Below are 19,225 nucleotides of genomic sequence, written 5' to 3' on the forward strand. Positions count from 1 at the left end.
GACTTGAATTCAGGAAAATGAGTCCTTCTGAGTCCAGACCCAAGTCTCTGTGCATTATGGTGCCTTCTAGCTGCCCTGTTATCTTTCATGGATGCCTTTTCTCCTCTTACACTCTCTCTCAGTATCCTAGTGCATTCCATATCACCACATACCTGGATTGCTGCAGTAGCCTTGGGATTTTCTCCTTTCCATAAATCTTTCCCTATTCCAATCTATCCTCCAGTAAGGCTCTCAATTTGATCTTCCTAAAGCACTCTGACCACGTCCCCTCCCTGTTCAATCAACTTAAGTATCCACTTCAGTATTCCCCTATCACTTCCAGGATCAGATATAAACCTGGCTGTTTGGCATTCAGATGCTTTCATCACTTGATCCCTTCCAACTTTACAATCTTTTTATAGCGCACTTCTAACAACCCCCCCAACCCCCAAGAACTTTGCCATCCAATGACAGGGCTCCCCCCTTGTTCTTAGAACAGGACACTCCATCTGCATCCTTTTTTACGTCTGAAATTCTTTCTCTAACCAGCTCTGCTTTCTGGCTTCCTTGACTTTCTTCAAGCCCCAGATAAAATCTCACCTTTTGTAAGAAGTCTTTTCCCAATCTGCCATGATGCTAGTGCCTTCTTCCCTTTGATTACCTACAAAATACCCTATGTACACCTTACTTCTTTACATATTGCCTTTGTCCTCTAGAGGTGGGAAACTTTTTTTTCCTGCCAAGGGCCATTTAGATATTTATAATATCATTTGGGGGCCATATACAATATAGAAGTCAAGCGCTGGGAGTTTATTCTACCTAGCTTTCTACTATCATCACCTGTGATTGATTATGCAAATGATTTCATTGGCCTTCCAAGGCCTGCTGCTGGAGATTGCCTACTCCCCCGTCTTAGATTGTAGGCTTCTTGAGAATGGGTAAATGTTTATTGCTTTTCTCTGTATCCCAACACTTAGCACTATATCTGGGCCACACTTTGTGCTTTAAAATACTTATTGACTAATAACTGAATATCATCTGTAAGCAATTTCTTGATCATTAGAAAATAAAAAAGGGAGAATATTATGAAGTTGGATCTGTTTGATTTGGAGCAGTCAATTTAATCTTTAGTTTTCAATTATTTCTCTCTAATGTCTGTATTTTTATTAATAATAACAAGAAAAAGGTATTCTTAAGGCAGTTCTGAGTTGGGAAGTGTACTAACATCCAAAAGTAATCTGGAGAGTGAAAAATCAGCATATTTGCTTTTTAAAAAAAATTTTGGTCAGGATTAGTAATAGTACCTTATATATTTTAAGTCTAAAAGGAGAAATAGGACACAAGTAAGGTGGTTTGGCATAACTATTCAAAGAATATTTATGTAGCTTAATTTAAGATGAATAGTAAATATATCTTAGCACTAGTAAAAATAAGAATTCAAATCATACCATAAGAAGTTATGAGTAACATTGGCTCCAGCTTTAATTATATTGTATATTTAAAAAAAAAAAAAGAACTTTTGTTTTAAAAAATCTTTTAACTAAGAAATGTTCCCTAAAATATTTATTTATAAAATTTTTATATTATCATCTGCTAAAAGATAATTGTTGCAATATTTATTAAGGACGTATTATTCAATCTACCTCTCATTTAAATTTAACATATAATAAAAATTAACCAGATGATGCCTTCAGATCTTGAAATATAAATATAAAAACTTTTCTCAAAACCCAGTCAAAATATAAGTGGTTAATTGAAACAATTCTTGTATGTTTCCCTGAAAGATTTCGATTGCTTGCCTACAAAGAAATGAGTGAATGAATATATTGTGTGTAACCACACACTACCAAATAATACTTTATTCATTTTCCAGCTATTGTTTCTTTTAATAACATTGGGTGTCAGTTGAATCATCTAATTTGAGATAGGATTACTCAGATGGGAATAGTTACACATTTGGTTATTTCGTATGTACGTTCCATTCCTTGTACGTAATAGGAACAAATTTGGAAACACTCTTCTACAGACCCATAAAGTGAGTTAGAGTCATCATTTTAGTCAAAATCCAATGAGTGGATTTTTATAGTATGGTCTAGTTTCTGAATTGATTAGAAATAGTTTATCACCATATAATAATGGTAGAAAATAATTTGTTTGCCCTCTTGGTTTTGAATGAAATGAGTTTACTAGTCTACAAAGTAAATAAATGGGTGCTGCATGGGAAATGTATAAAGATATGTTCTTTAAAAGGTGGTAAGAAACATGTTTGATGTATATTTAGCTGTTTCATTGGCACAATTAAATGTTTGATTGAAGTTCTCTGATTACTTTTGTTTCCATTGTTGATTTTGACCATTTTAACAATTCTTTTCAATCTTTTAAGACAGAAACTGATTTCTATTATTTTTTACTTTTTTCTCTCAACTTTTTATTGCATTACTGTTTTTCTCCTTGTTTACAAGGCAATTAAAATATATATATTTATATGCAGTTTATTTAAATTTATTTACATAGTTACATGTTAAATATATATGATTATAAATTTATATTATAGTTTAATTTGCCTATTACGGATAAATATGCTAATGTGTATATACGATAAATAATTAAACATGTTTTTCAAGTTTGGGGAAATCAATTATTCAAAGTAATTTAGCATTCAATCCAGATAGTAGTTTAAAACAGAATTGTTCTGAAGAATTTATAATGTATTTATTTTTTCAGGAGAGCCTCCTATCTTCTCATTATTGTTGGTAAATCAACCCAACGCTAAACACCTTTAGATAACGTAATTAAGAGAGGGACCGTAAAAAAAGTTCCTTCTGTTAAGTTTCCCTCTTCTTGACTGTCTGGATGTTATGCATTGAAATCAGGGATCTTTTTGCAAAAGGAGTGTGAGTTTCAGCTTTATGTGAAAAAGCCTTCAGGGCTCACCTTTGTAACCACTTTGCTATGGGTCTTCCACAGAATCCTGGCGCATCACAGAAGCTGGAAGTTCTGATGTTCCATTGAAATCACAATGGAACGTCGTGACTTAACCTGGTAAGGGCAGCACTGAATGTGCTTCTGATTTAAGTACCCGGAAACAGTGAAGCCGGCAAGAAATATGTCGTTTCAGAGTTGGTCTCAGCTTTTCCCCAACTGTTGGGTTCCTCTTCCGTATTGATCAAGGAAGTGTGACAGTTGGTTTACAATTTTTTTTCTTCTGAACCTATGTTTATTGATTGCAATTTTTAAAAGGGCATTTAACCGTCATCATCACGTAAGTTAACTCTTCCTTTCAAATGATCCGTTTTTAATGAATTACTTCTCAAGATGCAGTAATTTGTGTTTCCACAATTGATTGTCATTGATGAAAGTCAAATTATTCAGCTTTAGGAAACTCTAGAGGCCAAATAGCTAATTTGATGAAGTCGGTCTGTTTCTTTAAAAGCTGATTTCTTCTCCAAATTTTGCTTTAGTCCTCCAAAAATGATGACATTTACTAAGGCAGTGTGGGGAATTTCTTGTCATACAGTCTTATTAAGAATTACTTATGTGGTTGAAATCATGTATCTAGTTGAGATTGTGTTTATGTTTTTTAAAAAATACCCTTCAATAAAGGGGGGGAAAGGTGAGATTTAAAATGCATACACATCAAGTAACATAAAGCATTGAGTCTCATTGATACTGTAGCTTTATATTCTTAGAATGAAATTAATTTTATTTTCAAAACATTTGCATTGAGAATAGCAAGTCTAGTTGGATAAACCATGTTTTAAAACAAACACCTTCAATTAAACTTTTAATGTCAGTTAGACTGATGCTTGGAATAAAATATTTCCCCATTCCAAGTAAATGTTTTCCTTATTGATACTTAACTGGGTATTTATAGTACTATTAAAATAAGTAGAATTCTCATCTGTAAACAGTTCACTGTAAATTAGAATAAACAGACAAATCTCATTGACTGCAAAGCTTAAGGAATCAACTTTTTCTTGCTGATTGAATTGCCTAATTAAATCAGAATTGGCCTGAAAACTACTTTTGTTTTATCCTTTTAAGCTACATTTCTAAAATGTGTGAGTCAACTTTTCTGTTTTTGTTGCAAATTGAGTATGTCTTTGGTGACTTGAGAATTTTGTAAGGTCTTGGTGTTATCATTCTGAACGCTCATTGTCTAGGACTAGATATAGATGGTGTCTCAGAGTATTTGAGTAAGTGATCATAGTGCATGCCTGGAGTTTATAGGTTTTTGTTGTTATTTTTAAAATAAATTCCATCTGTCAGTCAGGGAATTAATTGTCTGTTGTGTTAACACCTGCTTCTTTCTCTTGAAAGTAGAAAGTCAAGAATTTATATTAATTTAGGCTTTTCTCTAGTTGTGGTTCTGTTAATCTTAGTATTATACCATTTCAGCTGACTAGTCTATGGATGCTTCAGAAATCAATATTGAAAGTTAAATCAAAATCTTTTGTGCTAGTACACAAGGACAATATATGTATTAAAGAGTGTAAAGAAAAATAAATTTGTTATAGATATTTGAGTGACTTAGAAATACATTGTATGAATATAGAAATCTAATGAAGATATATTTTCTAATACATTTACTAAAAAGCTAAACTACATCTGGGTATCTGCTTTGATATATTAGAAAAAGCTGTGCATATATATGTATGTCTGTATTTAATGATTAAAGTGATGTAAAACTATAACATATAAAATGAATTGATGAATTTAAATCTTTTAGAAAAGATTAGAATTTAAGAAATAATAAGGTTGGTTAGTTCAGTAAGTTGTTTAGGAAACCAGGAGCTTGTTTTTATCACTGGAATTAATCATCAAAATAGTGTCTTACATATTATAAGTGTGAGAAGTCATATATTCCATTTGTAGCATAAGCCAAAGATTGAAAGAATGTGTCATTTTGAAATCAAATATCATAGAAATTAGTCAAATATGTGAATAAAAGAGCCATTTGTGGAGTACATATCAAAAGAAAATTATATTTGTACCTAAATCAAGAGCTTTGAGCCTATTTGTGCAAGAAGAAATGAAAATGAAAAATGAATATAGAAGAATGTAATTTTAAGACTTATGGGTTTTTCTCTCATTAAATAGTTCAGTCAGTCAGTAAGGGAAGGGATAAAAAGGAACAAACATTAAGTAAGTGCCTGCTATGTGGCAGACAATGTGCTAAGTTCGGGATAGAAAGAAAAAAAAATAGTCCCTGCTTCTAAAGAACTCACAATCTAATGAAGGAGAAAATATGCAAATAGTTATGTATAAATAATATATATAAACAGTTAAATTAGAGATTATCACAGAAAAATAATTGCACTAATTTTAAGAAAGTCTAGGAGAAGATTCTTGCAGAAGGAGAGCTTTTAGTTGAAATGTAAAGGAAACCAGAGAATGTAGGTATAGGAATGAGGAAAGAGAATTCCAGACATGAAGGGACAACCAGTGAAAATGCTGAGTTGGAAGAATTGGAGTGTTTTATTCCAGTTTTCCACAAGGAGACCAGTGTCATTAGATTACTGAGTACAATCCAGTGAAAGACTGGGAAGGTAGGAAGGGATCATATTAAAAATGTTTTATATTTGATTTTATGTTTGATTCTGGAGATAGGGAACACTGGAGTTGACTGAATATGGAGTGACATGGTTAGATTAGTACTTTAGAAAGATAGTTGAGTGGGGAGAGACTTGAAACAAGAAGACCAAGTGGAAAGCTACTGCAGTAGTCTGGAAATGAAAAGATAAAGGTCTCCATCAGTGTGGAATGAAAGGAGTGTACATGAGGGATGTTAACAAAGGTAGAAAAGAGAGGTCTTCAGGGTTGATGGGATATTAAGGGTTTACAAAGAGTAAGGAGTCAAGGATAATACATCTAAGTTATGAGTATGGATGGTGGGAGGATGATAATCCCCTTGATAATGAAAGAGAATTTTAAAATAGGGGAAGGTTTGAAGAGCAAAGATACTGAAATCAACTTTGGAGATAACTGAGTTTAAGATATCTATCACTCCTCTAGGTAAAGATGTTTAATGAGCTTTAGTCAGGAAGGAAGTTAGAACTTGATAGATGTGAAAATCATCAGTATATAGATTGAGAGCTGAATTCATATTAAATAAATTGAAATTAAACTTGAGTCTTTTACTGATCAAATCCATCTGCATGCACTTGTATCATTGAGTACCTTCCTGGGAAAAATATCAATGGGAAAGCAGTTGCTTTGCTTCTTGTGTTAGTAATAGCTATTATACCATTATAATTCAAATATTGGTCTATCTATATTGTGGTTATCTTAAAGAATGGCCATTGAGTCTGCTTTGAAGAAGATGAAGCAAATACTAAATCATTAAAGCACTATGGTGTTAATCTTAGTTTTGCAACATCTTTAAAAGAGATGTTTATAAATATCTATATCTTATATTAATTTAACACTAATTTTTTGAAACACCTTAATGTTTTGAGAGATAAAGAGAACAGCAGTGGCTCAATGTAAGTCTACTGTGGAAGATAAGAAATTCTCACACACATCCACACAAATGATTAGAGAGTAGAATATGAAAGCACAAATAAAGTATGAGATTTGGGAGAGTTTAAGAATAGTGATTCTATTGATTTTGACTGGATACATCACCGAAGAATGCACGGAGATGGCATTTAAGCTGTATTTTGAAGGATGGGTAGAAATTGTATAGATAGAATTAAAGGGGATTTGTGCTTCCAGGCTGAGGCAACATAATGAGTAAAGGTGGAAAAGTATTAATAATATTTGAGGATGGGAAAAGTGAATATAATGATATTTTAGGCACAGAAGATTAAAATAAAGTCAGATTGAGAAAAGGACCTTGAATCCCAGGTGAAAGAACATTAACTTTATTTATTGGCAGTAGGCAATTGGAAGTCATCACTGAAAATTTATCACAATATAGTTACATTGTTGTTAGCATGTTTTAGAAAGACAGCTGTCAGTATCACCAGCTATATAAACAGTTATGTCTCATAGAGAAAGTTGAACAAATGGAGTTATGTACACCTCAGATGTGATCACAGGTTTGAACATATTGTGGAGTCCGTGCAATTATATAGTTTGACAAGAGGAACAACTATTTATAAGAAACAATAAGATATTTGTATTTGTTGAGGTAGAATCTAAGATGTTTAGAAGCTAATTAGTTGTGGGGATTGAGAGAAAGTCAGGAATTATAGAAAACCTTTAGACTGAGGATTTAAATCTGGGTAATAGTGAGGATGATAGAATCATGAAGAGAAATAAAGAAATCAAAACAAAAGGCCTATTTGGGGCTAAGATGGTGAGCTCAGTTTTTCAACTTTTAGAGTTTAAGGTACTAGCAAAAAAGGTGAAGATAATCAACAAATCATTGAAAATGTTGTACTTGAACTATTAGAAAGGGTCTGAGTTTGAATTATACCTCACATACTAGTTTTGTGAGTTTGGACAATTTCATTTTGCTCAGCTGTAAAGTAAAGGGATTGAAATCATTGACCATTTTGTGATCTTATAAACCCCAAATGTGGGAGGTTTATATATGTATGTGTGTGTATATACATATTATATATATTTATGTGTATATATGTGTGTGTATATACAGACACACACACATATATACATATACACACTGCAAAGGAATGATTCTATGTAGGATTCAAGAGAAAAAAGACCCAAGAGGGAGCTGAGAAGTGATAAAATCAGAAAGCAATAGGAGGGGCAATAGTGAGAGATCCTGTGGGCAAGTCAAGGGTGAAGAGTTAGGGAGGGATGGGATGAGTAGTGTCAAAAGCAGTAAACTATTTGTTGGATTAATTGAACAAACAGTGGGGGATTAAAAAAAAAAGTCACTGTATCTATTGAAAGAAGGTTAGAGGGGAAAAAACAAACAAACAAACAAAAAACCAGACCCTAAAGTAAAATAGAAGGTTGGCCAAGGTTAATGGAATTGGAGGGCTATGCAAAACTCTCCTTAGCTAGAGATTCTTTTCTCCCTCCCACCCCCCTTTCCTGTCTTGGATTTACTTTTCTGTGAAAAATAAAGGTGATTATCAGTGTTGGAAGGAAGGAGAGCATCTTGTCAAAATGTCCATATTTTAGTCATCTGCTACCCACTGTGGATGATGTCTTTCTTTATGAATGTAGTAAACCTGACAAGTTTGGATGCCTCTATAAATATTAAGAGATTTGCAAGAGAGTTTAAAAAGTATTTTTATTGTATTTGACATTTTACTGATGATCTCAATGCTTCTGAACTTTCTTCTACTCAATAACAGCTCTACATTGTTATGCTCAAGGGGAACCTGATAATCCTTTTGAATACAATTAGGTGAAAAGTCAGAACCTGGTTTTGAAACCCAGCTTGTGCCATCTTTGGACAAGTCATTTGTCCTTTCAAAGTCTCTTGATTTTCTTATCTGTAAAATGGGTGGTTTGAACTAGCTAATCACTGAGGTTCCTTCTAGGGTTAAATTTATGAATGGATCAAAATCTGCGTGGTATTTCTAAAAACATTTATTTATTTTACTCTCAACCCCACCAAATCCTTCTTTGTAAATGCTAATTTGGTCACTTAATTGACTGGATTGTCATTGGATCTTTTGACTGAAAATTTCAATCATTCTTTAAACTTCCCTTAATATGATCAAGACTATTTTATGAACTTTTAAAATAAAATCAAGCTTCTAGAGTTCCTTAATTTACTATCAAGAAATCTAGACATTGGAAACAACCTGTTTCATTAACTACTTCTTTTCAGATACTCTAATATCTATTTGCCTCTCTTTGTGGAGGGATGGGAGACAGCCATTAAAAAAAAACACCAAACTATTACTTCTAATAGTATTTCTTCTCCCATGAAATAAATAAAAGTAAGTGCTTCAAAACTTTTGGAATTAATTTTAAGAATTTCAAAGGAAGACTTAAAAACAAAAAAACAAAAAGTCTGCTTTAGATCTATTTATCTTCCAAGGGGGTCCATACCTAAGAAAGTGTACTTTTGGAAATTAGATTAGGAAACAAAATAATTAATTACTCTATGGGCTCTTAATACGTGTGTTGATATTGTTGTTGGGGTGTTTTTTATTTGTTTTTTATTATAACCTGTCAAATTATCTGGAGATGTTCTGCTCTGAGTGTTTTATTTACATTGTGAATTCAAAATTTAAAAAGCAGGTGATAATTCAGGTTTTGGTAAAAAGAGGGAAAGAAAAGATGGTACTTAAAGCAGTGATATCGAGGTCAATAAGGCCCTAAACATATAATGTTTTTTGTGGTGATTTTTTTTTTTTTTTGATACTAATTTTTTTTCTTTTTGGAATACTTTTTTTTTTTTTTAATTTGAGTTTGAAGTTTTCTCCCTCTCCCCCTTCTCTTCTCCTTCCTCCTTGAGACAGTATGCAATTTGATATAGGTTACATAGGTGCATTCATCCTGGTAATAGTTTGCAAATTCTGTAGTGGCTGTTAGAATTTTTCAAATATTTTTCAAGCAATTAATTGAAGAAAATATCTCCATAGTGATTTTTTACTTAAAACATAATATTATTTAAGTTTATATAGTACCTACTATGTTCGAGGTACTTTAGAATTATTATCTCATTTGATATGTAAAACAATTTTGGAAGTTGGGTGCTATTATTATTCCCATTTTGTAATTGAGGAAACTAAGATAGAGACTAAGTAATTTACTCAAGGTCATATTGCTAGGACTTAATTGAACTCAGGTCTTCCTGCCTCTAACCTTCTTGACTTTGCTTTCTTTCTATCCACTGTGCCACTGAGTGGCTAGAATAGTCCTTTATTTTGTATTCTTTAAAGGTGTTGATAATATGCTGTAAATATATTGTTTGTATGTACACAATTGTTTGAATGTTGTCTTCACAATTAGAACAGAATACCTCTTTTAGCATAAGGATCTTATTTGCCTTAATTTGTATCTTTACCAATGTACTCAGTGTCTTGTACTTGGTAGAAACAAGTAGGCAGTTATTGACTGAAAATTTAGGTTCTTACATCTTTGAATCTTTGCTATTCCCCACTTTCTCCCCCCCCCCCCAATAAAAGGATTAGCCCCTTCACTGAGCTTTTCATAAAATTGCAGAGGCAAGTTTAGGTATGATACAAAACCCAGAAAAACCTCCTAAAAATTAGAGTTAGGTTAAAAATGGAAAGGGCTGTTTGAATTCAATTTCTCCTCTTCTCTCTATCTCCTCTCATACACACACATTCATTCACTTGCCTTTAAGGCAAGTTTGGATAAAAATTTGTTAGATTTGTTGGAAAGGAGGTGTCTTTTATTCAAGTATAGGTTGGACCAAATGGCATCTGAAATCTGTCCTTATTGGGACAAAAATGAGATTCTTTTTTGCAGAAGGGTGAAAGTGTTTTCTATATTTAGGTACAGGAAAAAGTTAGCAAGAAAAAGTTACCATTTAACTCCTGCTGTTTTTATTCTGTTTTAAAGTGCTTGGCATGGAGTCAAGAAGACTCATCTTCCAGAATTCAAATCCAGGCTCAAACACTTACTAACTGTGCCACCCTGAGAAAGTCACTTAATCCTGTTTGCCTCAGTTTCCTCATCTGTAAAATGAGCTGGAGGAGGAAATGGCAAAGCATTCTTTGCCAAGAAAGACTCAAATTAGGGTCATGAGGAGTTAGACACAACTGAAAAATGATTGAACACGTCATCATCATTGCTTAATGATGATGCTTAAAAATGAAAAGGGACAGTAGAAATTTATCTACTCCAATTTTTTTACTCAATAAGGTTATAGCTTACTTAAAACAAATAGTAAAAACTGGAACATGAATTTTCCAATTTTCTAATGGTAACAGTGGCTAATGTTTATGTAGAGTCTTATATGATTTATAAAACTCTTTATAACCATTATTTTATTGGGATTTTTTCACAATCCTGTGAATTCAATGATTTGTTATTTTACAGAGGAGGAAACTGAGTATTAGGGAAGTTATATATCACTTGCTAAGGGTCACATTGCTATTTTCTGTCAAAATCAGGGTTTGAATCCAATTCTCCTGTGACTGACTCTAAAATAAATACTTTCACCAGTTATCTAATTTTAATACTTGGTAATAGGATATTAAGAAAAAAGAAAAAAAAAGAAAACTGACAACTAAAGAATAGAACTTTGTGTGTGTTGTGAGCACATTTGTATAATAATAGTTTGTGAATTTACTTGGAAGATTGTTTGGGATGCGATTGAGGAAGTGTTAAATAGATGATATTGAGCATTCAGTTTTCTTGTATTTAAGAACTCTTCGAGGCTGATTCTAGTCCCTCTCCTTCATATCCCCAAAATAATTTGCAAATAATACCAGGGTGGCACAGTTAGTAAGTGTTTGAGCCTGGATTTGAATTCTGGAAGATGAGTCTTCTTGACTCCATGCCAAGCACTTTAAAACAGAATAAAAACAGCAGGAGTTAAATGGTAACTTTTTCTTGCTAACTTTTTCCTGTACCTAAATATAGAAAACACTTTCACCCTTCTGCAAAAAAGAATCTCATTTTTGTCCCAATAAGACAATAAGAGGGGTAGGGGAACTACCCTCACCAACAAACCTTATATTTGTATAGAGATATATAATTCATGAATAATATATAATTCATGAAAGGAGATTTATGTAGTAGGAATAGTGCTTGATTTGAAATTAGAAAATTTGAGTTTTAATCCAGCCTCTGACACTTAGTTCATATAATCTTTCCATCTCAGGCAATTGACTGAAACATTTAAATTTAAACAATTAAATTAAAGAGAAGGGAAGAGAGGGAGAACATTTCAAACTCAAGTTAAAAAAAAAAGTATTATTTCAAAAAGAAAAAAATTTAGTATCCAAAAAAAAAAAATCCACAACAAAAGGCATTATATGGTTTTTGATTGTCCTTGACAGGAGGAGTATCCATACCTCGGGAATTCACAAAGTCAGATATTTCAGTTGATACTTAAAATAATATCTACCATTAGTAGAAATGTTTTACAAACATCTTCACCCCAGGAGAAAGGTATTCCCACTTTACAGATGAGGAAATTGAGGCTGAGAAAAGTTAAATGGCTTTTCTAGGCTCACACAGCTGTGTCTGAGAGGATTTGAATTCAGATCTTTGTGACTTCAAATTGAACATTCTCTGAATTGGGTCACATTGTTGCCTCATCAGCTTACAGAGAGGTATTATTTGAAGTTTATCTATGAAGAGAGATTAAGTGACTCCCTTCTGGTAACATCCTTAGTAGCAGAAACTGATTTAGAATCATTTGAAAGCTAGTCCATGTTCCTGCAATTAATGGATGACTTAACCAATGAGCAATTCTCTCTCTTCTCCATTTTTCAGTTGTAAGGTCATAACTACTAATTAGAAAGTCCATTTTCTAGAAATAATATCTTAGACTGCCCTCACTAATTAGGGGAAATATTTAAGCTAGTTCTCACTTATGATTATAGCTGTTGCATGCAAATGAGCATCCTAAATTCTGTTTTCGAATTGGTTGGTATTATAATTATCAAGACATATTGGAGTAGAAAAAATTCAACCCTCCAAAGTAATAAAATAACACATAATATTTCTTTCATGGTGCATCTTGCCATTTCTTTATGTTTCTTTAATTCTCCCACTTTTATAAGAAGTTAGGTAAATGAATTTTTATACCGCATAATTTTGGCATATTTATTTAAGAAGCTCTGTATTAAAGTACCTTCTGAATTCCTATTTCATTATTTCTAACTGATTCCAGACTTGAATATTTAACAGAACCTACATTGCTTCCATAGATCTAGGTATTTATCAAGAGATCTTTATATCATACAATAAATGTCAAGGGCTGGATTTCAACTCAGATTTTTCTTGAATTCCAGGTCTAGCTCTTAATCCACCGAGATACATATATATTTACATACGTACGTACATACATACATATGACTTCGGAAGAGAAAGTAAAGCAGGTGACATTGCACAGCCCTTCTTCCCTCAAATCTAATTTACATGCATGTCATAGTATCACCTCCCTCATGTCATGGTCCTCTTCCAGAACAAAGAACAAACAATAAAAATACATGTAGTAGTTGCTGCTTTTTGAAAGTGTTCTGCTTATTGACTTGGGCAGTCAAAAACTCTGCCTGGATTTAGAATGTTTTCCTGCAAAAACAAGTATACTTTTATATTATGAAATCAAAGTAAATCAACTATTTTGAAAGAGAAAATAAGTTTAACTTCTTAAGGCTGGCAGATCAAGAACGGATATCTTAAAAATTGCTTAATGTAACTTAAAGAAGTTTATATAATTTGATGATTTTTCTCACGAACCAAAAACTATTCTTTAATAAAATAAGACATTAAGGGATTGCTTTGAATTTAGTTTCCTGCTTAAAACTTGAACACTGCTTCTATGGCCTAGGGATTTGTAGAATGTTAGAAGTGGCTATGGTCCATATATTTCAAATAACTATTTAGACAAAGTACTTGGGAAAAATGATGCTTAAGAAATATGTTCTAAACAATGTTATGCAGTGTAGACTCTATAGTATTACATTTTACTCATCTGTCCCAAGATGAAATATACCTGCTGATACTTGGGCCTTTATGCTTATTGAATAAGATATTTGACACATTTTGATTTCTAATATGAATTTAGATGGCTCAGTCATTGTAGATTGTAGAATAGAGCACTGGATCTGGAATTCAGAACACCTGATTTCAAATCTAGCTTCAGACACTTGCTGTGTGATCAAGGGCAAATTCTTTAAACCTGTGTGCCTCAGTTTCCCCAACTGGGTATATTGATAGCATCCTTCTCCCAGAATTGTTATGAAGATAAAATGAGAATATTTTTGAAGTGCTTCGCAAACCTTAAAACACAATATAAGTAATAACTATTGTTATTTTTATTTGTGAAGATTTGTATTATCAACCAAATATGTCCAAATTATGCGTTGCTGCTAAGTAGTAGTGTATTTTCAACCTCTTGCCTCAATATAAACTTAATCTTGGTACTCTCTAAAACCTACTAGGCTTGGACCAGTTTCACTTCATAGGCCCAGATTTATGGTACTGATCTCTAATGACTTGTCTCTTCCTTCCTGCCTCCCTATCCCTGGGTTTGCCTTTTGTCTCTGCCACTGTTGATTAGAATGTCTATCCCGTTTTGTTCTCTCCTTTTGTAAACAAATCCACAAAATACAGTATCTTACATTTGTAGGGATTTTTTAAAAATAAGAAGACATAAATTCAGAAGTAATGGCATAAGATTAATATCTCCCCTTACTTGACCCAGGCAACAGGTTTTCTGAACCTTTACATTGATTGGTCAGTTCTACAACTCTATGCTTAGTCTTAACAATCAAGAAACTTCCAAAAATGGTAGTCTTTTTTTTTTTTCCTTTTTGAACTAGACGTTTTTATTTTTCATGTTTTTTTGTGCCAATTTTCTTGTTATATACATTTAGTTTTTTATGCATACATATTTATACAATTATCTTGCTGCACAAGAAAAATCAAATCAAAAAGAAAAAGGGAAAGGAAAAAAATGCAAGCAAACAACAACAAAAAGTGAAAATGTTATGGGTGTAAATGGCTTTCTTCATCACAAGATCATTGGAACTGGTCTGAATAGATGGGTCTTTTTATGCTCATTTTTTCACATTCTTACTTAAATGCCTTCTATTCTAAGTAATTGAAATAGCACCACAGTTCCCTTCCATTTTGATTAAATGGTCTAGAAAGAAGGAGAAGTTTATATATTCCTCACACCCTCATACACATATTCCTACCAAGTTTGCCAAATCTACATTTAATAAAACCATTTGCAATATTGAATTTTTTAAGTGAGGTATGTTTTAAACCAAGATGAGATGAATTTTTCCAACCAGGTCAGTATAGGAAACTTTAAAAATGTAGAGTTATGCAACTTTTATTTCCTCTTCTTAGTCGCTCCTAAACTGGAAAAACAAACTTTTCTCCTTTTTTGAGTTCTATAATTATTTCAAAGTTAAGAATGAACTACTCTAAAAGGTGGTGGGGGAAGGCTTTTCTTACTCATAGAAATCTACTACTGCTTTCAAAAAGTGAATTGTTACCTAAATCATTTGTAAGTGACTAAAGTATAGTGCATCATATAGAGTGGGCAGATTAGCAGCCCGGGAAGAATATTCTATATATTCAGTAAAATGTTCATAGTCTAGTGACTTTTTTTATCTAATTTCTCTGCATCTCAGTTCTAATCAGTAAAATGAGGGAGTTACGGCCTCTTCAGGTTCTAAATCTATGGTCTAGTGACCCCATGAACATTATCCCCTGAACCATGAGCAGAAAGCCCATAACTATGATTTAATGAGTAGAATGCTGGCTTCAGAGTCAGGGAAGATCTAAATTAGTACTACTTCTAATGGCTGTCTTATGTACCCTCAATCATTTAATCTCTAATTGCCCCATTGAAACTGTTCAAAAATGTACATTTTTCTTCTCTAGGGAGTGAATTACATCAATGAAATAGCGGTTTGATTTAAAAAAAAAAAGTTCATAAGATAAAAAAAGATCTCATAAGAATTATTATATCACATTTATACATATATACATGTATATATACATGTATATATACATATATATATACATACATATATATATATATATATATATATATATATATATATATATATATATATATATAAAATCAACAGAAACCGGTGTTCTTTCTCTGACAGTAGCTTAAAATAATTTTATATGGATTTATTCCTTGATGTCAAGGAGAGGCAGCTTGACAGACAGAGCTTTATTAGCCTGGGAATTAGAAATTTTGAGTTCATGTCATATTCCTGACACAGACAGTGGCTGTGTGACCTTGAGCAAGTCCCCCAACTTGTTCCTGCTCCAGTTAGCTCCTTAAGACCATATGTTGTAGAGGAGTGTCAGCCTTTCCTGATAGACCATTACTTTTCTGGGAGTTCCTTACATCAATGAAATAGCACATCTTGACCTAAAACAAATAAATCGCAAAGATGAGAGATTTACCCATAAAACATAATCCATCTCAAACCTTTTCCTGAAGGTATAGGATCTTTTATTTGAAGCTATCTTTCAGCCTCATGAGGTAACAGATTCCCTAAGTTTACTTCTTATTACCTAAATTGGTACTTCGTTTTATCCTAACTTCACCTCTTTCAAGCTTCAAGGGACTATCTAGGTCTGCTTTAGAATGATTCAATGAATAAAACTGTGTTTTGATATATTTATTGGGCATCTTAAGTTCCTCTTTCCTCTTTCACTTTAGAGAGCACTAATCCTTTTATAGTTTTCACATGGTCTTCCCCCAACCATTTCAGCCCCATAATGATCATTTCAGTTGCCTCATTCTATACTTTCCCTAGTTTTATTGTCTATGTTATGACATGGCAGCCATAACTGTGTACTGTAATCCAGGAAAAAATGATTATTTTTGAACAAGGCTGATAGATTTTCATTTTTGCTTCTAATACTGTTCCTGACATTGACTGACATTTTTCTGGCATTTTGACCAAAGCCACATAATGGGATATTGTCTTTGGACTACAGTCTATAATGATATCTCGTTCCCTTTGGGGCTTGAAACCTCAAATGTTGTTTATAATGAAGTAACTCTGAATGAGGCAGTAATGATAGTATAGTGAAAAGAGTTCTTACTTGGGTGGATCTGAGTTCAGATTTTCTGTTAGGTACTTAATGGGTAAGTTATTTAATTTCTATCAAATGCAGTTTCCTCATTTGTAAAATTAAGGTAATAATAGCATCTAATTCACAGGATTGTTGGGAAGACCAAATGAAATACGTGAAATGTTTTTCAGGCTTTAAATTATTATATTATGATAAATAATACTAAAATTTACTAAATACTAAAATACCCAAAGTAAAGTTTAGTGTACTTAATCTAAGCCTTTATCTGATATTTAAGGACAAGGGGTTTTTGGATTGGATTTTGGTGGTCTATGCATATGGGTAGGAAAAATAGTAAAATATATGTATCTTTATTTCCACTACTAATTTAGCATTTTATTCAATTATAAGAATTAAAGTTATTAATTAAAAAATTAAAAAAAAATTTTAAAAAATGTTCTAAGAACAGGCCCATTGGTTTTTTACTACATAGGCAACGGAATCTATTACACCAAAAAAAAAAAAAAAAAAAAAAAAAAAAAAAGATTAAGCACTCTTGCCTTATACTTTTCCAAGTTTTATATTCACTGGCTTTTACCAATTTTCAAGAAGAACTTTTAAATTTATCAGCAACCTAACTTTTAAATTTAAATATCATTGATTCCATTTATCTTTATCTTTTAAATTGAAATAATTCAGCAAACATTTAGCTGTCTGCATTGAACAAATCACTGTCCTCAGGTGGTATTTTTCTTGATTGGCTCACTTTCAGCTCTGATATGTATTATAGTTTATAGACTAGAGGAATGATTAATTGATGTATATGTCATTGCTAGCTCTTCAAAAATAAGTATGATGATTTTTCAGTTATGGGATCCTATGGGAATAAAGGTCTCATATTTATGAGGAACTATTTTGGAAAACCTTGAAACCTTCATAAATCATAGGAATCAAAGCTTTTTGCATCTCCAGCAAGAACTGGGTATTTAAAAAAAAATAGCCCCAGTCAAGTTTCTGTTTGTTTCTGAAGGGCCAATTTTTATATAAAGTTGGCAGTCAGAGAAATGTATTTTCTATGTCCTATGTTGTCTGTTTTCTGTGCGTTTCTGGGTATTTTCACATCAATTCAAGGGTCTAATAATCTCCATACCTCATCAACTCATTCCTCAGCAAGACATTTACTCTGATTGACTGATAAATTTTAACATATACTAATTTTAATGTGTCATCTCAAACTGAAAATTCATTTTAAACCTCTTATCTCTAATTATGGAATGAGACTTTGATGTTAATGGAATTTTAGGCTTTGACAAGCAGATGGGGAGACTTTTTAGAGGGACCCTAAAATCATGTCAGTCTGATTTTTTTTTTTTAAAAAAAGGTTAAATTACATTTGTTCTCTCATGCTTTAGTTTTTTTTTTAATTAACAATCATTTATTTTCTCTCCTTTCCATCTTTTTTTCTCCTTTCATTGAAAAAGGGGGGAAAAAAAAAACCTCTCACAAATAAAATATACATAGTCAAGGAAAGCAAATTTCCACATTGGCTATAACCTGAAATGTATATCTGATTTTATACTCGGAATCTAACACCTGTTTGTTAGGAGGTGAGTAGCATTCTTTCTATTTAGTCCTCTAGATTTTTGGTTGATTATTGTTAGGATCAGTTAAGTTTTTTTTTTTTCCCCAAATTGTTATATTTCTATAAATAAATTTGTAAGAAATTCAATATTTTGAAAAGAATGATACAAGAGGAAACTTTAAAAGAAGTAATGAATTCATTAAACCTTCTAACTTGGTTCCTGATATTACTATGGGAAAATTAAAAATTTGAAGATGTTATAGAGAGGAATCTGTGTGTGATGTATGGCATAATTTGATTGAAATATCTTTAAAATGTACTATATCATCTCTTAAAATTCCTTATTTTTTATGACAACTAATTATTAATTTGTACCAGCAATTGATATTAATTGTTGTAACATTTAAAAAATAATACATTAAGGACCCAGATGTATGTATTTTATTTTTAAAATGAAATTGCTAATAAGAAAAAAAATAGAGGTAGTTGTAAAAACTTAGTCACTAGAGGGCAGGATAGACCTTTACTTTCCTGCTTACTGTAAAGTAAGCTCTAATATATATGGATACACAATCAGATAAGGTTTTCTGTATATTCTGATTGTCTTCTTTTTTCTGGGAAAATATGCACCAGAAGTACCTTTCTGTTATTGTTAAAAATATTCATGATTTCCTCCAGAAACAAAATTTTTATTTTATTTTATTTTTTATATATACAAGAAGACCATAAGAAATATTTCTCTGGAGAAAACATGGATGCTTACAAGAAGTAATGCATTAAAGCATGACTTGTACATGGTGTACTGACATTGGATTACTATGTAGAAACTCAGCAGAAAGGGAATTTGTGGAACCAGTGAGTTTCTATTGGTTAATAAGAATCAAAGCTAAAGCATACAACATATCTTTATCTTTGTGGCTAAAAAATAGATGTCATTGACTCATTAAAAACCTGAAGCACACCAGCCCTAATCCAAATCTATTAACTAATCACCCTCCTCCCAGTTGATAAGTGGATGGCCAGAAATTT

General features: G+C 32.2%; 1 protein-coding gene across 10 annotated transcripts in view; it reads left to right on the forward strand.

Moving 5' to 3' along the window:
- Positions 1-19,225, forward strand: part of BBX (BBX high mobility group box domain containing) — a 358,834-nt gene that overhangs the window by 135,842 nt on the left and 203,767 nt on the right. For 6 of the 10 annotated variants that reach the window (XM_051985230.1, XM_051985229.1, XM_051985238.1 and 3 more), the window contains exon 3: positions 2,947-3,021. The exons of 3 other annotated variants lie outside the window; for them this stretch is intronic. The gene's annotated coding sequence lies outside the window, so the exon portion shown is untranslated. Of the gene's footprint in view, positions 1-2,946; positions 3,022-3,097; positions 3,242-19,225 lie in introns of those variants that run through there. One more of the 10 variants, XM_051985236.1, reaches the window with a different exon arrangement.

This window comes from Antechinus flavipes, chromosome 3 (assembly GCF_016432865.1).
Source record: "Antechinus flavipes isolate AdamAnt ecotype Samford, QLD, Australia chromosome 3, AdamAnt_v2, whole genome shotgun sequence".
Lineage (NCBI taxonomy): Eukaryota > Metazoa > Chordata > Mammalia > Dasyuromorphia > Dasyuridae > Antechinus > Antechinus flavipes.